This window comes from Sminthopsis crassicaudata, chromosome 2 (genome assembly GCF_048593235.1).
Source record: "Sminthopsis crassicaudata isolate SCR6 chromosome 2, ASM4859323v1, whole genome shotgun sequence".
Lineage (NCBI taxonomy): Eukaryota > Metazoa > Chordata > Mammalia > Dasyuromorphia > Dasyuridae > Sminthopsis > Sminthopsis crassicaudata.
This window is the reverse complement of record NC_133618.1, coordinates 109,813,455-109,835,924: the sequence shown is the minus strand read 5'-3', so window position 1 is coordinate 109,835,924 and position 22,470 is coordinate 109,813,455. Positions and strand designations below refer to the sequence as shown.

At 39.5% G+C, this 22,470-nt stretch overlaps 1 long non-coding RNA gene across 1 annotated transcript in view; it reads left to right on the top strand.

Moving 5' to 3' along the window:
• Window positions 1-5,893, top strand: part of LOC141553248 (uncharacterized) — a 38,422-nt gene extending 32,529 nt beyond the window's left edge. Inside the window, exons 2-3 of the long non-coding RNA XR_012485346.1 lie at window positions 4,971-5,183; window positions 5,676-5,893. This is a non-coding gene — a long non-coding RNA (uncharacterized LOC141553248). The remainder of the gene's footprint in view (window positions 1-4,970; window positions 5,184-5,675) is intronic.
• The last annotated feature ends 16,577 nt before the right edge of the window (window positions 5,894-22,470 follow it).

Here is a 22,470-nt window from a genome sequence, read left to right as displayed (position 1 = left end):
GCTTACCTTGCTTATCCCTAGTCCAACCTCTAGTGGGATGCCTTTCCTCAGTCTTCTTGAAATTATACCTCATAGGTGGCCAGTCCACTGTATAGGTGGTCAGCCCTGTAAATAGCTTTAGAAAATATTTAGCTTGCTTTATTCCACCACTCTGGGATTCTAAACCCATTCTTTAGTTCCTGGCCAATGTTTCACTACTTTCAGGGCAAACATCTTCCCTTCTCCCTGGTGCCTTTTCAGTATTGTGACCTTTTTAATAACTGGTCAATGCCTGAGGTTCATTTATTCCCTTGGAGGTAACGAAACTTTTTATCAGTACCCACCTCTGACTACTTTAAGTTGTGAATTGAACAGTATCTTCTTTTTTTCCCCCTTTGTGCAAACTACTGGGTGGCCTGAAGTCTACTTTGGATGACTTTGTGTAATAATAAAATTGATCTGCCTTTGTACAGAGCTAGGCACTGGCTATTTGAAGACCTTGATCTGAACTTTTTTGGCAAGTAAAGGACAAATTCCATATGGAGTTATTTCTCTCTGGGGAGTGACTCTAGCTTGAGGCACTTGAAGAAAAGTTGACAATGGAAATTTTAAAAATTGCATACACACCAACAACTGGGGTGTGGTAGTGGTGATTGTGGGAAAAGCTGTTTATAGGGCATTTTAAAAAAGATACTCAAGAAAGGTGGGAATTCCTTGTTTAGACTGCTCTCAATCTGCTAGGAATCTCCATAGCTGGAAAATGTTAACAAACTGCCTGAGGTGGACCGAGGGAATGTACAACTCTGGGGGATCTGGAAATTTACTGTTGCTGTTCCAGAAGGCTGTGGCTTTGGATTGTGTGTGTGTGTGTGTGTGTGTGTGTGTGTGTGTGTGTGTGTGTATGTGTATGTGGGTGGCTCTCCTTTTATTTCCAGACAGTCTCTCTCTCACATTTCAGGCGGCATATAAATACCCATCAGCACCCCAGTCTCAGGACTGTCCCAGACAGCTGTAGTATCCACTGGGTATTATATACGTAATGTAATGCCATTAACCATAATGCTGTCACATGGTAGGAAAAGCTCTAGAGAACTCCAGTACTAGGAGGAAGGAGAGAAGTAGCCAGCGCTGTTTTATAGAATCACCAATCCAAACCTGCATTTCTCTGAAAGCAAGAAAAATAACCCAACCACCTTTTGATTACACTTTTACACAAATTAATGTAATTTTCTTTTATAACAGTATTTGCTGTGTGGTTCAATTTGGTCCAGCAGGCACTAGGTAGTGAAAACCATGTTAACAGCATCCCTATGGGGAGAGGATACTCAAAGAGAAGGGGGAAGGGGGAAAAACCACCCTAACTCCCCACCTCACACATACACATCCTTGTTTGCTGGCTGCTGCTGCTGCTGCTGCTGCTGTGGCTGCTGTGGCTGCTGCTGCTGCTGGGATTGGTTTAAGATGGCACCTTGGTGCCCTGCCACATTCTGTCTCCTTGGTACCGAAGCAGCGCTCTGTTTCTTGTCACTGAGTGGATGATGATTATCTGTACCAGGGTCTCAAGGGTGCTCAAGCTTTGCTGGCAATTGGAGCTGAGCTGCTTCAGCTGAAGGATTTTAAAAGCTGTCCAAGGCCAAGGCACCATTACCGGTCACTTGCTGCGTGATGCTTGTTGGAGAGGGGGTGGGGGTGGCAAAAGGGGCATTGGGGAGAAGGGGGAGAGAAAGAGATGGGAGGGCATATGATAGCTTTATCCCCTCCCTTGTGCTCTCTCTTCTTCTGTTCCCAACTCTCTCCTCCCCTCCCCACCTTCCTGTGCCTTTTTAGCCACTGTACCCTTGCTGAGGAATGACAAGGTTATGTCAGTGTGGTCTGAGAATCTATTGATCACTACCATCAAAGATCTGTGCGGGAGTTTAGGGATTTGGTGCTTTGCATAACACCCCACTCATCTCTGTTAACTCCTCCAATCCCAGGCTTGTGTCACCTCCAAGGCTAGCTGTTTGCAAAACTTGGTAATTTCTGTGACAGCTGCTTTCCGAACTCTAGTCATAAGGCTGTCAAAACCATTGTAATTACGATTGTAACAGAGCTCAGGTGCGTGACCCTGCCAGCTAAGTAGGTGAGGGAAATGGGTAACATGCAGGGAGGGGGAAAAGAGCACATAACCCCCATACCCAGCACACAAACACCTGGACAGGTTTGTACTGTCCCCTGGAGGGACAAGGTTTGGAAAGGACCAAATATGTAGAAAGATCTTCTTGACCTTCACCCCACCTAACCTTGGGTTATTTCTTTCAACCACTGGAAAGTGGAAAGGCACCCTTGCACCATATACTTGGATTCTGACAGGTATAGCAAGTATCTGTAAGTGCATACACCCACAACAGTCTTCCCTAAGGACTCTTGAACAACTGACTCATCTCTAAAACCAAATGATGATTGAATGAGTTTTTCCTTTGGCATAATTTAAAGACACATACATACAGGATATTGGGATCATCAAGGTCACTCTGGACCTTAATAGTTCTAGGATAGAGGAATCTTTAAGATATAACTTGTAGCCTCCAAATCTCAAACACAATGAGTAATTCAAATTTATTTCTCTACTTCTCACTGTGAAGGTATAAAGGATGCATCTGTGAGGTTTCTGTTTCGGAGCTAGACAACCAGTTTAGCTACCTTGATGTCCACTGTCAATACAGCTGCCAGAATGATACTCCTAAATCATTAGATTGACAATGACCATTCCCCTGCTCCAGATGTTCCAAGGGCTCCCTTATGCATCTAGGATAAAGCATAAACCTTTGGTTTGGCATTTAAAGCTCTTTACAATCTGACTCCAGCCTCTTCACTCTATAGACCCCCAAATTCACTCTATAAACTCTATAGACCAGCCAAATTAACCTATTTGCTTTTCCTCATGAAAGACGCTTTTAGAAGGGCTGACCCCCACGCCTGAAATAAATTCCCTCCTTCCTCAATTTTTTTCATAGTTCAATTTAAGACTGAAATTCTATCTGAAACTTTTCTCTATCCCTCCAGCTGCTACTGTCTCCTTTCTACCTCTAAAATAACCTTGAATCTACTTCCAATGTATCTTGCATTTTCTTCAATAGATACATGTTGCTTCCCTATCATAGAGCATAAGTTCCTGTTAGGTTTCTGTTTTTGTATTCCTGTTACTTAGTATGGTTCCTGGCATGAAGTAGATACTTAATAAAAATGCTTGTTGATTGATTGAATGATTGAAGCTGATCACAGAGAGTTGCAACTTTTTCCAAAACTTGGTGGGGTGTGTGTGTGTGTGTGTGTGTGTGTGTGTGTGTGTGTGTGTGTGTGTGTGTTCAGAAAGTTATCCAACTAGGAGCCAATGGCGTGAGACAGATAAACTTACATCAGATTTCCTGGAATAGAACCAAAGTGATCACTGAATTGGAACTGAGGATCCAGTCTATATAGAAAGAGAAATTTGAGCATGGCCTTGATGTTAAGATCCAAGTCAATAGAAGAAGGATAACAATCTCTAGTAGGAAAGGAAAATGAAGAGAGCCATATTCCAGGCAGTGGAGAATGGTATAAAGGAAGGAAATAGTTCTATTCATTCACTCATTCACTCTGTTATTTAGTCATGGTATCATAGGCCTAGTCTTGAAAGGAATTTCAGCAGCCATCTAGTCCATTAAATATTTGCATTAATAATAGTGGACACTACTAATATTGAACATTAAATAGTCATTAAATCTATTATTATTTGTTGTATATGATATATGCAAAGCACTAAATTAGGCACTCGGGGAAGGATGCAAAGATAATTAAAACAAGTGTCAGTCTCATATTGCATTATTGGGAGAATTCTTCTAGAATCCAGTGAAATTTTACAAAGGGCAAAATAAGTTTTTGAAGACAGAATGATGGGCCTAGTTTGTGATTCTCTTCAATGTTTTCTCTCTACCCCCTCCTACATACATTTTTGGATAGCTGAAACATTTGTGCATGGAGGGAGCCATGTATTTCCATTCATAAGTTTGAATGCAAATGAAATTTGGCCAGCATCAAGCTGAAATGATTGCCCAGGAGGAGAGCAAGTGAACTGCTAGGTTCAGCAGCAGGAGAGAGCTGCCAGTTGCTGAGCTGTGCCCTCCTATTTAGGTGTTACTCTGACGTACATCACTTTAGTGGCCCTCAAGGGGAAAGGGAATAAATCACCTGGCTAGAGAGAAGGGGACAGGTGGAAACTTCCAGGGAGAGAGTCAAGAGCATAAAATAAAGGTTGGGGAAGAGAAGGGGAGGAGCAAGGAGGAGATGAGAGAAGGGAAGAAGGGAGGAAAATCTCCTAGCCAGACATTGCCAACCCCTTTTGGAATCCTAGCTCTTCATTCCCTGCAGTCCTAAAAGCCTCATTTGCTGAGGCTGACGAGACCCCTTTGCTGAGCCACACATGTTTCCCGTATTAGAGAGTCAACTTTCAACACTTTGGGGGCTTAAAGTTTGGATTCCAGGCACTTATGTTTACAGTGTGACTCCAGCTCCCTCTCCTAACAGCTTTGAGGGACATTCGTGTTAGTGTTAAGGAGAACGGCTGCCTCAGGAGAGAGGAGAAAGCGGTATCTGGGCTGTATATTTGTAATGGGTAGTATTTGGCTCTCTTACTGTCTGACCCCTGGCCCTCAAATCCCAGAACTCTTATTTGAAACTGAACCAGCAGAGGGTCAGTGCTGGCTTCCTTCCCAATCCTGATTGTATTCACAGCCTACAGCAAAGGTGGAGAAAAGGCAGAAAAGGCAGGGTGTTGGGTTTTTTTTTTCTTTTTTTTCTTTTTTTAACATTCCCCCCCCCCCCAATTTTAATACTGTTTTCAGAATTCTGGGGAAGAAATTTGGAGTGATTTTCCTGGACTTGCTTTGTCCAAACATGAGGGTCTGTTCTCCTCCCCCCCCAGTATCTTTCCATTACATAATGACTTTATTCAAACCATCACTTCTTTCTAGACAACAGATTAGAGAATGAAGGGGGCAAGAAGCTGGGGAAGTCATTATCAGCCAAGCTGAAATCAGGGGTGAGAGAGAGAAGGAGAGACAAGATGAAGCAGACAGTCCACCAAAAGGAATTCCTTTTCCAAATAATGAAGATAATATGTAGCCTTCTGTGTGTGGATTCAGGGCAGTGAGATGTCACACACATGTGCACATGGGTATAAGCAGGTATGTATGGGGCTATGAGATTTCACATAAATATATATATATACACATACACACACGTACACCTTTTGCTTATGGGACATAAGCGTGTATGTGCAAATGTTCCTATTGCTCCTGGGGCGCAAGCAGGTGAGATATCACATACGTATACACCTATTGCTCATGGGAAGTGAGCAGATACATACAGGGCTGCGAGATATCACATATATGTGGACCTATTGCTCATGGGGTGCAAGCAGGTATGTGCTTATACATGTATATAATACTCTTCATCCCTGCTCATGCCTGCTTGCACTCCACAAGCACACATGTGTAATGTCCCTCAGCCCAAAATAGGGGTAAGGAGGAGCTTAAAAGTGACTTCAAGCTTTTCTACAAACAAACAAATAAAAACCTGAAAACAACCCCCCCACACCTCAGAGATGCTCCCCAGCCTCGGAGTTTCACTTCTGTTGAATATTTTCATTTCCCCTTTACCTTCTTGTTGCTTTTCAGAACACCTCAGGAGTGAGGGGATATTCCTCCTTGGCCTCCTCCCTCGTCTGCCATTCTGCTTCTGGTTTATGATCTTGCCGTTTTAATGAGAGCACAATCAATAACCATGGAGAGGTGCTGAAGACATTACAAAGGAACTAACCTTTAACAAGTCAAATCCAGATGAGGTGCAAACTGGATGGACAAGAGGATTAAAGTATTTATGGCAAAATATTAGAAACACGGGTAGAATTAGTTCTCGTGGTGTTAAATATTTTACTTTTGGCAAGTCAGTATTTAAAGATCTTTCATCCTTGTTTTGTTTAAAGTATTACAATAAGCCCTGGATTTTTCACAGTTATACTTGTATATTTTCACAGCTGTTTTAATCAGAAAAATTAATGTGCTTTTGATAGCTTAGAAATCTATCATTGGCAAACGCTTTACAAAAATGTGTTACACAGCAGAGTGGAAATCCTCAACGTTATATATTTTGCCTATTTGAAATTCACAGAATTTCCCCTAAATATTTTCTTTTGCAGTTCTTGAGTAAATTAATCTAACAACTCTGGGCCATCTTCTTGGATAATCTCTTTTGTTCCAGATGCAGAGATTGCTATTGTTAACATTCTTTTGGATCCAGACTTGGACTGTCTGTTACTGGGGGAAACACAATTCCGATTTTTTGTTTGTATTAGATTTATTTGCCCAAGTAAAATATACAACAGAAACTGAGGGTCTGGGACAGACACTTCTGAATAGTCTTAAGACAAGTGTCTGGGGGCTGCTGTTTCTATTTCCACAGATATCATTTAAAACAATAACTTTTTAAACTCATCATCATCATCATCATCACCATCATCATCACACAGGTAGTAAGAGTGTTTGGAAGTATAGGTTGGGAGGGGATGGAATCCATCAGTACTCACTGATACAGGGTAAAGAGAAAACTCTTATCAGCAAATATCGAGTTATGTCTCCCATCACACCAGCCAAAGTCTCTCACAAGGAGGGTAGGCGATGGAGGAGCAAAAACAAAAGAGATTAAGATTAAGGAAAGTCTTGGCTTGCCACTGTTTGCCTTGCAAAGACAGAGGCTGATATAAAGGGGGGGGGGGGGTTGGGGGAGAATCTGTGGATTAATGTGAACTTTAATACTGAAGCGGTGTGTGTTTATTGCTGGTGACCACAAGACATAAATCTTGCCAGCACAATGTACAATGGAAGGCAGCCCCCAGGTTTTTTTTTTTTTTTCAGTCTCAATTTGTGTGTAAGTGTGTGTTAAGTGCCGTTGAAAAATAGTGACCTTTAATAAAGGATTGTATCCTGAGACTCTTTTCCCAGACACACAGTGACCTTTCAAACCAGACTGGGGTGAGGGGGTGTGGAGCCTGGACTTTGAACCGGCCAGTTCCTGCTGGGTTCCTCTGTTAGCCTGGCTACTACTTATTGTGTCACAAGGGAGCGTTCTGTATGCAAAGCAGGCTGGCCTGCCAGCCTGAACCTTTGCAAATCAATTTGTCTGTGAAGGCGAGTCCACTGGAGTGAAAGATGGTCTAGCAGGACACACTGCGCCCCTCTCTTTGTGACATCATCGCTTGTGGCACTCTTGTCAGGCACATCAACCCAAAAGGGACTGTTGGAAGGGGGGGGGGGGGGAGCTGGGACTGGGGAGGGGGATGGGAGAGGTTAATCCTTCCTGACCAACTGCGGCCAAAGAGACAGACAAGGGGCGTTCTTCTTTGGGAGACAAAGCAGGGTGTTCTTGAGGGGGTGAGCTGAGGGAGGAGGAGGTGCTCCCTCCCTTCAATATAACCATTCATACCCTGGGCAGGACTGTGGTGGCTTATGTAACCCCCACTCCCAACTGTTCCATGGATCTGTTAGGTATTTGACTTCCAGGGACCAAAGGATACTTGGGCCTCAGGGTGAGGGTTAAAGGACATGGGAGAAAGGAAGAGGAAGAGAGGCAGAGAAAAAGAAGAGAGAGAGAGAGAGAGAGAGAGAGAGAGAGAGAGAGAGAGAGAGAGAGAGAGAGAGAGAGAGAGAGAGAGAGAGAGGAGAAACATAGACAGAGACAGAAACATAGACAGAGACAGAAACATAGATAGATAGAAACATAGAGATAGAGACAGAGAAGGAGAAGAGAAGAGAAGAGAAGAGAAGAGAAGAGAAGAGAAGAGGAGAGGAGAGGAGAGGAGAGGAGAGGAGAGGAGAGGAGAGGAGAGGAGAGGAGAGGAGAGGAGAGAAGAGGAGAGAAGGGAGGGAGAAAGAGGAGAGAGAGACAGAAAGACAGAGGAGACAGACAGACACAGAAATAGAAACAGACAGACTAGATGGGTGTATCTGGAGAATAGAATATGGACACTGGTAAGTGAGGGTCTTGGATATCCCCTTTCCATTTTAGAGACCCTTAGTTGCACTTCTCTCCTACAGTAAACCTTTTCATAAGGGTTAATATTATTATTGATTTCCTTAGGTCTCTTCACCACCTAGGCCTCTACATTAATCAGTATCTTAAAATGCCAGGAAAGACAGAGGAATTCAATTACTTTGTTCCCTAAATTCAAACTTCTCTGTGCAGCCTTCTTAAAGATATGGAAATCCTGCATTTTTCATAAAACAGTGGTTAGATCAATTTCTATGTAAGCAATTAATCATTTTTATACTCCACAAAAGATGGGGAGCAAAGTTCGGCCTACTAGAGCAACACTGACTGATTAGTCTCTCTGTGCGCAGCCTTGTGGGGAAGACCCAAACTCTTGACTAGCATACAAAGATAGCCCATGATGACATAACCTCTGAGCTTCTAGAAGAAGTGTCTCATGGTGGTGGTCGGGGATCTGCTAGCCACCCTGAAGATCCTTAGGAAATGTGGAGGGTCTAGAAAAGTGTAATGAACATTCTGATAGCATAAGTTCCATGAATGAATGGCTTAGTCTTGAAGGATAAAAAATACCTAGGGACATTTGATTAGAGGTCACAGAGGAGAGAAAAAGCGGAATAAAAAACAATATTTTCAAACATCTGTTTCATTTTTATAGGCTGCTATCAAAGGCTAATTTAAATATGTTTGTATGGATGTATAAATATATACATATATGTTTATCTACAAATTATTTTGGGGGGGACTAGTGATCATAACCGCCAGATGCATAAAACTAATACTCTATTTGTGTATCATATCCTTTCTAGACAGGATGATAGAATGATATGCAGTGTTATCTATAAACTAACAAAGGGAAGAAATTAGAGAGGAGAGGAGTAAGTAGACATTTTAAATGGAAGTAATTGAAAGGTATATTTGATCTCTCAACTCTTAGGAATAAAAATAAAGGCATTAAGATGAACCAGAATGCCAGAAGAAAACTTCTGGGAACATGCATGTTTTGTTTTTAACGATTATTATTTTTTATTTTTTAAGTCTTTTTTTTTTTAAGCTCAGTTGTCTAAGGGATGACTCCTTAAACTTTTTCCACCTGCAACTCCTTTTTGCCTGAGAAATCTTTATGTGACCCTCCATATCTAGATATATAAAATAGATATACAGATCTAACATTTACTGATAATAAATCCTAATTTCATGATCCCCACATTCAGTTAAGAAATTCCACATGGGGTCATGATCCACAATTTAAAACACTGAGGTCTAAAATGATGACAGATAATTGAGGTGTCTCATTTTGATGTATAATATTTTGATAGCCCATCTGTTTTCTGGAATGAATGAGTTGGCAATATTTGAATCACAGAATGGAGGGAAGACATCTACTCTAAATTCTCACTATATAAATGAGGTTATTAAGGCTCAGTAAAGTTACATGACATGGTCCATACACATTCTATGACTAGTAAGGGGTCAGCTAGAATTTGAACTCAGACCTTCTAATTCTAAATCTAGGGTTTCTTCAACTCTACCATGCTAGAGTTTGTGACGTTGACAGAAGTAGAGAATACAGTTTGGTTGTAGTGATCCTGAAGTCTTTTATGGCAATGAAAAAGAAATAGAAGGAAACAAAGTCAGAAGTCAAGAATGCAGCAAAAAAGCATCATAGGAGTGATATTAGGGTCCTAGAGCCAAGGGAAGTGACTTTTAACCTTTTAAGTCACTTTAACCTATTTAAGTTAAAAGGAAGGATCTTGTCTTTGTGTGTGTGTGTATTGTATGATTATGTGCAAGTAGGGAAATCTAAGGAAACTCCTCCCAATACCATTCAGCCACCATCTTGAAATTTGGTTATTTAGAGAATTGCTTGGAATTCATTGTTACCAGGAAAGTATGTGGGAAAGGTGTGAATAGAACCTAGGTTTTCCTAATCAGCAGTTTGGTCTTTTATAGAATTTCACTTGCTCTCAGATAGGAGTTAGAGATATCAAATTAAAGACAAACAAATTTGTATTAGTTGGGATAGCAAACTCCAAAGGAATCCAAAGAGATACTGAACTGAAGCAGTCATAATAATTCCACTGGTGAATGATGAGATTTTCCAGAAAGAGGAGAGAAGATGGTTAAAAAGGGCATATAAAGGGTGGTGAAATGGATAGAACTCCTGAAGTGAGGAGGACCTGAGTTTAAATCTGGCCTCAGACACTTAACACTTCCTAGTTCCGTGATCCTGGGCAAGTCACTTGATCCCAACTGCCTCAGCTAAAAGCAAACAAACAAAAAACTTAATTAAAAACAGCATATAAAATAAATAACTTTGTGTATTTATAATTAGTTATAATTTAGGTCAAATTCTCCTAAAAGAGCTACATTCAACAAATTCATAAGATATGATTAGTCTAAAAGGTGATTATTTGTCCTTTCCCTCATATTGGGGTTGTAAAATTGTCCACTGTGTTCTCCAAAGATAGAAACCAAGCCCAGAGCCTGAGAGGTGAGAAAAGAATGAGGTATTCTTGGAATAAACAAGAGCCATTATTATTAAGCATTGCCATATCGTTATTTAATTATATGGTTGAAAAGTGTATTCTGATCTCTTATTCATCTTCATATGGTATGGCTGGCCAACAGATTACCTAGTGGTGTCTTGATTTTTCAAATTGGGGAAAAAGCAATTAAGTGACTTGGATAAAGTCATAAGGGGGAAGTTGGAGCTAGAGAACCAATCTTCTGGACTTGGCTTTCTTCTGTGCCTTTCCCTGGCTAAGCATTCTCCTAGTTGAATTTGTGCTATTGAGAGGTTATGAATAGAGTAGATTACATTATCTCAAAATGTTTCTCTTACCAAGAGAGAATGTTGATTATTATTATCAACAGAAACTCTGAACGAAAAGGAGATAGAGAATCCATAATGAGTTGAAAAAAGGAAAGAGGTCATTAACCCACCAGGCCTATCATATTGATGGCACATAAATGAAAGCCTCTTTGAAAATGATCCAAGAGGTAGGAGCAAGCCATGATGGAAGCAGGCAGGACATTTGCTAGTAAAAGAAAGGTCCAAGATTATTTTTCTTTATTTCTTTTCATTAGAAGGGACAACAGTGTCCTTTTTGCCTCTGCCCTGGTTGTGTCCAACAGAGAGGAAATGACTTAATAGATAATGTGAAAGATAAACAAAGTAGGCTATGACAACTGCTGAGTTTGTCCATTTAGGTGCGCTGAGATGTGATTATTAGTAAAGAGAAGATATGTGAAGAAACACTTGAAATAGAGCTTCTGTGAGTATAGGTAATTTTTCTTAATGTATAATCTCTCCTATAGGAAGACAGTGCTACTTACTGGTTCATTATTCAATTCATTTAAAAGTATTTAATAGGTATTTACTATATGCCAAATACAATGAACACAAAGACAAAGAAACAAATGATAACAAAAATAATTGATAAAGTCAACTAAACTTTGCTCAGTAATTGTTTATATTCACATTAATTTAAGTGTATGATGTTTCATAACAACTTTTCATTCACTCCCTTTAATTCCTCATCAGGTCTCCTTGCCCATGCATTATCATTAGCTTTTCCTCTCAGATCACAAATTATCTTTTTTTTTTTTTTTTTTTTGGTGACATGAACCTATTTGGCAATATGATGAAGCCTATGAACCCCTTTCAAAATGATGTATTTAAATTATTGAAGAAAACACCAAATTCTAGTTAGAAGTTAATGAAAATAAAAATGTAATTCTCCCCTGCCCAGTTCTGGACCTTTGAAATCTATTCATGGACTCCTTGGTTGTCCTTGGACTCTAGAGGAAGAACTTTTGTCTTAAATGGTCTTAATATCAACACTATTCTTCTAGTTCTGCTTCTCCCCTTTCTATTATTTCACTAAAGTCTGCATATTTCTTTGTATTCTTGAAATTTGTCAGTCTTAATTGTTTTATAACATGCCATTGTATTAATGACATTATTTCAATAATTTTCTTATTCTTGGGTGTTTAAGTTGCTCTGAGCTTTTTGTCATTACACAAGTAATCTGAGTTCCAAACACCATTGGTATGGGACTCTCCTCAATGGAAATCAATGCCTTGACCCTATGTAATGGATGGGAGTTCTTGAGGGCAGGAGAGATAGCAGCAAGGGCTTCTTCACTTGCAATGATCACTTCAAGCCCTAGAAGCTCTTTGACCTTCAATTTCTTCAGTCCCATTGGGCTGAGGTATTTCTGGCTTACATTTTTAAAATAGATGATGAAAGATGGCAACTCTCTGGACTTCAGACAGTTGAAGGAAAACTGAAAAAAGCCAGTATGAGAAGAACTGGTAACTCTTATTTCTCTATCCCCAACTTTCTATCCTAGAAACTCTGAGGGATTTCCCTTTAGGTAAGATCTAGGTCTGTCTCTGTCTCTGTCTCTCTGTTTCTCTCTGTCTCTGTCTCTCTGTATCTTTACGTCTGTGTCCATCTGTCTTTCCCTCTCCTTCTCTTTCTTCCACTCTCCCTCTGTTTCTCCCTCTGTTTCAATGAGAGAGCTTCTTCACTCTGTATAGTCTGGTATGTATTCTTCTATGCATATCTTCTTTGGCTTCTGTTTTTCTAGAGACTTGCATGAAAGGATTTCTTGGCTACCTATTGTATCTGTTCATTGAGGAACTAGTATTTGGTGAGAAGGCAATCAAGCCTTGGCTATAAAGCTTGGTGTTCTGCTCCCCTTAATTAATGAACCAGCTTTCAGAAGTTTGATTAAACCCCATTTTCTAGACTACTAATATTTAAGGGAGGAGATAAAATATAATTCTAACTCATTAGCCCCTCTCTCTGAAGAAAGCTGGGTGGCTAAGCTTCTGTAACTTACTGTTTCCCCCTCCTGGCAGGAAATAAGTTTTCCTTGGACATGAGGCTAGACAGGTCTATTCTATCTCCTTTTGAGCTATATAACTGTAGTCCTTCACTATATGTGGGAGAGACAGCTCTTATTATACATATAATACCACTTAAACATTTGAACAAGTAACTCTTTTTTTCTTGAGAATACTTTTGGAGTATAATTTTGTATTCAAACTCTTGAGTGGAGGAAGTTCTAGGGGCAGGGAAAAGGAGGATCACACAACTCAGCCCCAGTTTTATCACATGTATGTTTCATTTATTTTAGATGTGCAGTTTCACCTTCTAACTGCTTCATCTAATTCATTCCCATTTTGTGGGAAAGTTACCGTCCTTTTCCACCTAATTCCTACCATACAATTATGTTATGAGTTATTAAGGTGGAAAGCATAATTATCATATATTTCTTTATTGATCATTTTGTAAAACATGCATATGAACAAGGAATGTCCAGAGATGAGGGAGGAATATAGAAGTTCTACATGGAGCAGAGGAAAGTGGGAGAGAATTTTGTCTCTTTATTTTTTTATTTTTTTTAATAAAGTAAGAACAGCAATACTAGAGTGAGGCTATGGGAGATGGGAAATTGTTTGATTTTCATTTGTAACAAGTTACTCTTACTCTGTAACAATCCTATGATAGCAACTGGAAGATGCTTTTTGAGTCCTGGGCATGTGCTAATTCTGGCTCTGATGGTGGGGTAACCTTTCCTTTTCTGCCTCTAGGGGTGTATGTATGTGTTTGTGTTTGTGTGTGTGTGTGTGTGTGTGTGTGTGTGTGTGTGTGTGTGTGTGTGTGTGATAGACATGTGCCTGCCCATTTTCTGTCTTTATTCACTGCCCCCACCCCCTTACCGTTTAAAAATATAACCAACAGGAATTCACTCTTGGTTTTTCTTGCTTTCTGTCTGAAATAGGAATCTAATGATGGTAAGGTCATTCCTAGTTTTAGCACTGGAAGGGACCTCAGAGGCCCAGCTCCGTCCTGCAGAGGTAAAACTTCTGGAAAGAAATTCCAGACATAGTTCAGGTCAGGACCTTAATTTTAAACTACCCCATTGAGATGCCTTAGAAGGGGCAAACATCAGGGGGTGGTGGTGAATGGAAGGAGCATCTGTTGGCTAAAGTCAGGATCTGTGGGGCTGGCCTCTTCTCAAAGAATTCCATATTCCGGAACAAGTCATCAGTGGGAGCATTTGCCCAGGTCTGACAAAGTGCTAATATCTTTGTGAGCTCCAGAGGAGTTTTGCCAAGAACGTGTGAAGTTTTGGTTCCCTTGGGTCACTGCCTCCCCATTTTATGGAAGTTTGAGCCTGTAAGGGACATGATTGCTGTTTTCCCCCTACCTGCCTTTTTTACACCTGCTCCTTTGTACTGCAATCTCTCCAAGTGGAGACACTAGTGAGTGTCGGTGACGCATGATCTTTGTGACAACGTTCACTCCAAATTAAAACAAAGAATCCTGAGAAGTTGACTATCTTAAGAGTATGGGAAATGATGACTGAGATCAAGGAGAATTATTTAATATGAAACCATCCTGCTTTGGGGGGCAGACACATACACAATATGGACTTTCCTACCCTATATCCCTATTTCTTTTAATATCAAGTCAGACCTCCACTACTTATTCTGGTCCCTTCTTAGTCCCTCTTTCCCTCCCTACACATTGGTTTTATTCACTGGTGAAATGTAAGAGGTCTGGTGCATACCAAATCAGTCCTCCTGTGATTTTAATTTTATTTCCAGCTCATATTTTTTATTTCTTCAAAGCTAAGTGTTTTTCTCCTGTGGAACATCCTTGCCTTTGCCCGAAGTCTTGGGCTGTGTTCTTTATTTGGATGTAACCACTGGGAGTCAATTTGGAGCTTTTTATTGCATTTTAAGAAAGGGAAACTAGTTTGCCAGCATTATTTCTAGTTCTTAAAATTCAAAGCAGTTTGTTAGTGCCCCCCCCCTTTTTTTTCAAGACAGAGTTGATTTCAGTTTATAACTGGGCTTCTTCATACTGAATCTCAGTGACTAATACCATAAGATGGATTTCATTTTTTTTTTTTTTTCCTTCTTGAAGTGGGTTTCAAATCCCCAAAGAATTTACAGGAGGGAAAAAATACTTTAATTGAAAGCAAGAGAAAATAAAACAAAACAAAAAGCATGAGGGCTGACAAAAATATAATTTCTAATGAAACTGAATTCTACTGCTGCAGTTGGTTTTGAAGAGGCAGAATTACCTAAAGATTAAAAAACAAAAACAAAAACAAAAACAAAAACAAAAACAAAAAACCTGGTTTCTTCTAAATGTCTTTGTAATGTTTTTTTCTTTCTTATAAAAAAAATGCGCTTATGATTGAGCTGGCCATTTTATTGAGTGTGTATGTGGCCTCAAAGCATTCAGACATATACCAATAGATAGACATTGTGATATCACAAAAAAGAATATTGACCTGAGAATCATTAATCTTGGTTTCAAACCCTGTCTCTGCCACGTTAGTAGCTTTGCGCAGTCACCTATTTTTTTTTTTGAGTCTTGTTTTTCTTATCTGTAAAATATGAGTAGTAATAACACTACTTCATTGTTATAAAGAGCTCTATCAATATGAGCTATTATCATTGATCTAATCATGAAAAACTGAATTAGTTTCTGATAGGTTCTTTTCAAATTCATCTTTATCTCAGAACTGTCTTTAAAAAAATCTTGAAAGTATGTCATAAAGGCATGAAGATGATCCTGAGTTCTCAATGACTTTGTCAGGAAAGAGGGAATTTTAGTGTTATAAAATCATGAATATTTTAGTCAGAGAAATTCTCAAAGATTGGTATAGATTGTAATTGGTGAAAATTTAAAACATTCAAATGATCTGGTCAGTTATATAAAACTTAAATAGAAATGGATGTCTGCAGCTGCAGATTGACTGAGAAAACCATGTATTAACATTATATATGTTGTGTTATATATATTTTTTAATTTTGGTAAACCTTTTCCAGTTATATTTTAATCTGTTTCTACTCTACATTTGCCAGGTTTGCCACCTTGATGCCCCTGACCTAGACCATAATATATTAGCAATGTCACAGTTGCATAGTTATAATGCAGAATGATTTACTGTAGAGCAAGGTAGAATTTTTTTTCTCTAAAAGACTTAGAAAGTCAGCCATCTTTTACCTTCCCCTTTTCCCAGTGAGCATATGTAACCACATTTGATTAACTTCTTAGGTTTTTAATTCAACTCACAATAGTATCCCCTGTCTCCTACTTCCTCATCCTGTTCCTTTATCTTTATGCAATTCTGAATTAATATTTTCTCGCTTTATTACTTTGGTCATAGATCTATCGGGCACTATTATCTATTCTTCATTATTGATTATTTGCAGTTAATTCTTTGCAGTTAAATCTTAGGGTCTTTTCTCATAATCTCATAATCTTTCTTAAAGACTTTTGTACTTTTTTATTCATTCATTCATTACTTACTCATCTCTTCCTTCCCTCTTACTCTTCCCCCTTCTTCTTTTCTCTTCTCTATTTTCTACCTTTTTTTCTTTCCCCTTTCCTCTAAAGCCTCTCTTAGTTTATTTCTGTTCGTCTTAGCTAGAAGGTAAGTGGCTGTCAGGAATTTCCCTAGTAAAGATGAACAACAAACAAATAAACCAAACCAAACCTCTATTCTATGTGTTCCTCACTTTAAAAAAATTCAATATATTCAATGGCAATATGAACTTACTATAAAATTTTTATTATTCACTTTATGAAAGGTTTTTACTACTGGATTATTTAAATCACTACCTCCTCAGTGCACTGATAATGAATTAATTTATATAAATTCAGATTTCTTTTCCTTTTTCAGGACCAGAACTATTGGGTGCATGAGAGACAGCATAGAGGAATAGCCCTGAGGTCATGAAGACAAGTTCAAGTACTACCTGTAAAAGATATTAGCCATGTGACTAATGGCAAGTCATTTAGCCCCTGAACAACTTTTAAAACTTTTTTTCTTTATTTTATTCATAATTTAATAAAACAAATATTTCCATAATATGAGTAGAAAAAAATTATTATATGTGAAACTGCAAATCTAGTAATGTATAATTTGCTATTCCTTTTAAATATGTATATATATCCATATCCACACATATACACACACACATATATATATAAAGTTATCAAGAAACTTTTTTCCCCTTCCCTTCTCTTCTCCCCTAAAATGGTTACCATTAGAACAAATGAGTATATGTGTATGTATATATACATACATATATATATATATACACATATATATGTGTGTGTATATATATATATATTTTTTTTTAAACCATTTTATACAGCTATCTGTTCTTTATCTGGATACAGATGCCATCTTCGTTCATATGTCCTTTGTAGTTAATTTGTGTATTTTAATAGTCTTAATATATACTTAGACTTATGCTCTTAAGAATATAAACTATAGATGTATTAGCTATCTTCATCGGTAAAGCCAGTTTCTATACTGGGAGGTCCTGGCACCAGATGAAATCATCAGTGAGGACTAAGACTATACATCTGTGACTTTAACTCCAAATGGAAAAATTGAAGCATGTCTTCAGGAAAGACATTGATGGCTGGGCAGGTTTTGCTGAGGAGTGAAGGGAAGTAGTTTATATTTGCCCAAGGTGCAAAAAAAAAATTCCCAGTTACATTTCTGGAAATTACAAATTAGGACAATTCAATAGTTATTTTAACAGATTAGGTCCTAGAAAATAATCTATTATTTAAAGTGGTGGCTAGGATAATTGAGTACAAACCAAGGTCATTTCATTATCTTCCTGTTGTCATTAACTAACCTATTTGTCCCTAACTAAACAGGATCCTTCATCCTAGATCTAAGACCTAGACCTCTATGCCATGGTCTTCCTGAATGCATTCTCCAGAACTGAGGAAATTAATTCACTCATCTTTGGAACTCCTTAGGTCCTAATTCAGCTGATTGGTAACAGAGCCTGTGAAAGCTAGCCTACTTGGCTCATTTTATTTACCTTTGATGATATATATTAGATCATGATTCAGTTTCATATCCCATCTAGCCATTGACTATCTCTCTATCTGCCCATCCTGAACTCCCTACCTTAAATAACTCTTATTTGACTATAAATTCCTGAAGAGTAGGCATTTCCTTTCCCTCTCCCTGCCTCCTTCCTTCTTCCCTCCCTCCCTCCCTCCCTCCCTCCCTCCCTCCTTCCCTCCCTCCCTCCCTTCCTTCCTTCCTTCCTTCCTTCCTTCCTTCCTTCCTTCCTTCCTTCCTTCCTTCCTTCCTTCCTTCCTTCCTTCCTTCCTTCCTTCCTTCCTTCCTTCCTTCCTTCCTTCCTTCCTTCCTTCCTGTCTTTCTTTCTTTCCTTCTTTTCCTTCTTTCCTCTTTCCCTCCTTTTCTCTATTATTCCCTCCCTCCTCCCCTCCCTTCCTCCCTTCCTTCTTTCCTTCCTTTCTTCATTCCTCATTTCCTCCCTTCCTTCCCCCTCTTTTTTCTTTCCTTCCTTCTTTCCCTCGTTATTACCTCCATTCTTCCTTTATCTTTTGGTCATTTGACTCTTTTTCCCTTCACTTGTTTTCCTTCATCACCTTCTATCACTCTACTCTTTACACCTTTGTATTTCAGCCTTAATTAAAAAAAAAAAACCCAAACAATAAAACCTTACAAAGTCTTTTGATAAGTTCAGCTCATGAACATAGTTAAACATGTCTGTCTGGTATTCTTGGGCTTTGATAGGGATGGGTTAAGGACTGATGGGTGTAAGAGAAGTCACATTTTTTTCACCACTTGGACAACATGCCCTTCTCTTTGGCTTTGCTTTTGTGCATAGGCTTACAAGCTTGTTAAGAGAGTCACACATGGCCCCCAAATAATTGCAACCTCCACATTAAAGTTTATTGCTCAATTCAATGAGGAATGAAATGAAAACTACAGAATTAAGAGAGGGACCACAAGTCTTTTTACTAAGCAGTAAAATTTACCCAGGGTTACAGTATTGTGGAGTTTCAAAATTTTTAGTATTTCAGACAAGGCTCCCCAACTGAGCAGCAGCATCCTTACCAGTGGGGAAAAGGGAAAAGCATTTGTATAATAATTACTGTATGCCAGGTACTGTTTTAACTGCTTTTTTTTACAAATATTTTTTCATTTGATTCTCATATCAACTCCGCAAGGTAGATACTATTATTTCCCCCATTTTGCAGTTGAGGATACTGAGGCAGATGGAGATTAAATGTCTTGCCTATGTTCGCAGAACTAGTAGATGTCTGAGATGGGATTTGAATGCAGGACTTCCTGACTCCACAGTCAGCTGTCTCAGTGGGAATGTTTTTTCTTTTTCTTTTTGGGATTTTTTGTTGTTGTTAAACAAACAAAACACAAACTAGAAACAGATTCCTGTGTAATTATATAATGGCTAAGTTTGATCTTAGAGAAAAATTAAGAAAACGTACCTCTCCCTTCTTTGCAGAGGTAGATGACAATGGATGTGAAATATTATATATCTTTAGATATAATTGATACATTCATTGGTTTTATTGAATTGCATTGTCCTCCCATTTTTCAACTTTTGTTTAGAAGGTAATTTGTTGGATGGGATGGAGGGATGGATTCGGAAAGGAAGATGATATAAAACCAAAAGATATCAGTAATTATTAAAAACAAAATAAACTCCCAATACATAGTACTTCTACCAAGAATGCAAGGACTTGAAAATCACATCAGCCTGGAAGGCCTGGCATACTGACTAATGATTTTTCTTTCTATTGGATAGACTTCCCTTTCTTTATTCATTCTTTAAAAACAAAACAAAAACAAAAACACCCAAGTGTTCAAGACTCCCCTTCTCTCTTCTCCAGCCCAGCCAAGTCTCCCAGAAATAAATACCATGGGTTATGAGCTTGGGAGGCATGCGTGTGTGTGCATGTGCTCCAAACAACATGCTGATTTAATTTCCAACATGATGGCTGGGGAAGTGAAGGGGAGGAGGGAGAGAAAAGGCGGGGATGGGAGAATTGGGGCTGGGGATGGTGTGGGGGAGTGGGGGGGGAGGTCAGGACCAAGTTATCAGCAAATGATTAAAACCTTTGGTCTTTGAAAGATTAAAAAGTCTCTCTCCTCCCCTGCCCCTGACATATTTTTTTTTTTTTCTTTTAGAGGCCAACAAGTTACAGGATCTGTTTAGAGAAAAAAAAAAAAAAATCATCCAAAGACCCTTGTCCCTCCCTGCTGGGCAGCCTCCCAGGCTGGCCTCTATCCCTGGGCCTCCCTTCAGAACTTCCTGGTTGCCCAGGCCTGGCCCCACAAAAGGGAACGACAGTTCGTGTCCAGACACATTGCAGACTTCTGGCAAAATAGCCAGAGCTCACGAAAATTTACACATTTCCTGGCTCTGGGCCCAACATACGAGGAGAACTTGGCTGGGATTTGCTTTCAGTTAGAAGAGACTTTTTTCTCTTTTTTTTTTTTTTTTGGTGGGAGTAAGGGGGTGGAGGTGGAGTGGGGGGGGTACGGCAGATGAGAGGGTCTTCATCAAGGGGTTAAGGCTGAGGAGGCAGAGGGGTAAAGATGGAGCAGTCCCCAGAATGGTGTTTGCCATTGCAACAGAACTGGCTCTGGCCCCTCAGCATAGCCTGGCTTGCTGGTCTGTTTCCTCCCTGCCCAGGCTCCACGTGTGGCGTGGCATGGTGTGGTCCCCCAAAGCACTTCAAGTGGTGGTCTGCACCATTGCCCTTTCCCTGGGTATTACTAAGTGGTAGTGGGGAGAAGTGATCTCGGTAAGCCTCCAAAAGTGCTCAAGAAATTGGAGTTGTTCCCTGGAATTTGACATAGTGTGTGTAAGTTGCCCCGGGAACTGATGGGCTGCTGATATGCTGATGGGGAAGGGGAGGAGAGGTAGGGAGTAAGGAGGGCCCAGATGTATCTCCTCTTCTAATATAAAAGGGAAAAAAATTGGGGAAACCCAGAATTTCTGTTTTCACTCAGGCATCTGGGTAGAGAGTCCATTCTGGATTTCAAATCTGACTTTCAGTCCATTCTCCATCTCCTCTGTTTCAAAAGCTTGAGAGAAACCAGCCTCCTGCCAGTCTGCAAACGGTGTGTCATTTCCTTCTCTCTCCAAGTCTCACTCTTTCCACAGAGGAGACTTTTCAAATTAACATGTTCGGTTCATTAAAGTTTTTTTTTTTTTTTTTCAAATGTTTCATTCTGCTAAAAACAGGGTCTCATCTGGAACTGGTCAGGCATGGAGAACATTGGCATAGAGAGTTAAAATGAAAAAAAAAATCTCCTGGAAAAGCAGACAACAGGGCAAAGAATGCAAAAAAAGGTCCCCTTTGGTGAAGCTGGAAAATACAGGAAAATTAAGTCAGCAATTGAAAAATCATTTGCTCTTATCTCTTTTGCAAAACCAGTTTAAAAAAAAAAAAAGGTATAGTCAATGGATAACTGATCTTTGTTTCTGTATGCTTGTGTCTGAGACTCCTACAACTGTGCCTTTGTCTTGCTTTTGCTAACATCCCTTGCAAATTCCCCTGAGTATCCTCTTGACTCAGTGCTTGGGGAGTTGGACATGTAAATCCTCCTGCCTAGAGATGAAAATATACCCTTCCACTCCCCATCTAGTTTGTACCAGACACTTTTAGTCTCACATGCAAAGGCTGGCTTCCCCAGAAAGAGCCAGCAGAGTGAAGCAACAACACCTTCACATGCTTGAGTGCTAGGGGGACCAGTGGATAAAACCAGGGAAAGTACTTAGTAGGCATGGGTGCAAAGACAAGACCAAGGGGCAACGTTTAGGTGGTTGCCATTGTAAGAAGGTGGGGGATGATTGCTTAAGTTATAAGGATCATCTAGTCAATGCTCCCCCTTAAAATTACAGAGTAGGAAAAACTAAGACCCAAGGTCATACAAGTATGAAGTTAAGAAAATCAGTCGCTCCATTGGCATTTCTTAAATACCTCCTATATACCAGGCACTGTGTTAAGTGCTGATGATACAAAAAGGAGGCAAAAGCAAAAGGAGGTGACTCAAATACTCTCATTCCCAACTGTTTTCTTTCCACGATACCAGGATCAATGATTTCATCAGCTAGTTGGGAGTTAGTTGCCCAAAGGTTAAGTGACTTGCCCACGATTACACAATAGGATTCACAGGCAGCAAATGAAGCCAGATATCTTCTGGCATTCTGTGCCTTGTCTCTTCATGTGGAGGAGTAACATGTTTTGAGTTGGAAAGTATCTGAGTCACTTTTTAAAATTTTTTTTCTCATTTTACATGTGAGTAAATTGGGGTCCAGAAAGCCCAATAATCAATGACAGATCTGAGAAATGAAATCTAGGATCTTGACAACACAGTTAGTGTTATTTCCACGATGTAAATGGATTAGGATTCCTGCTTCAAATTCCTAATCTCCAAATGGTAAAGAGAGAGGAAACAAGAAGAACCAATCTCCTGGGGAATGGATGCAAAGCTAAGATGGGACAAGTTCAATGAAGGAAGCTAAGTTAAACCTATCTATGGTTCTAGGCCCTTAGATACTACTGCTGAGTAGCTC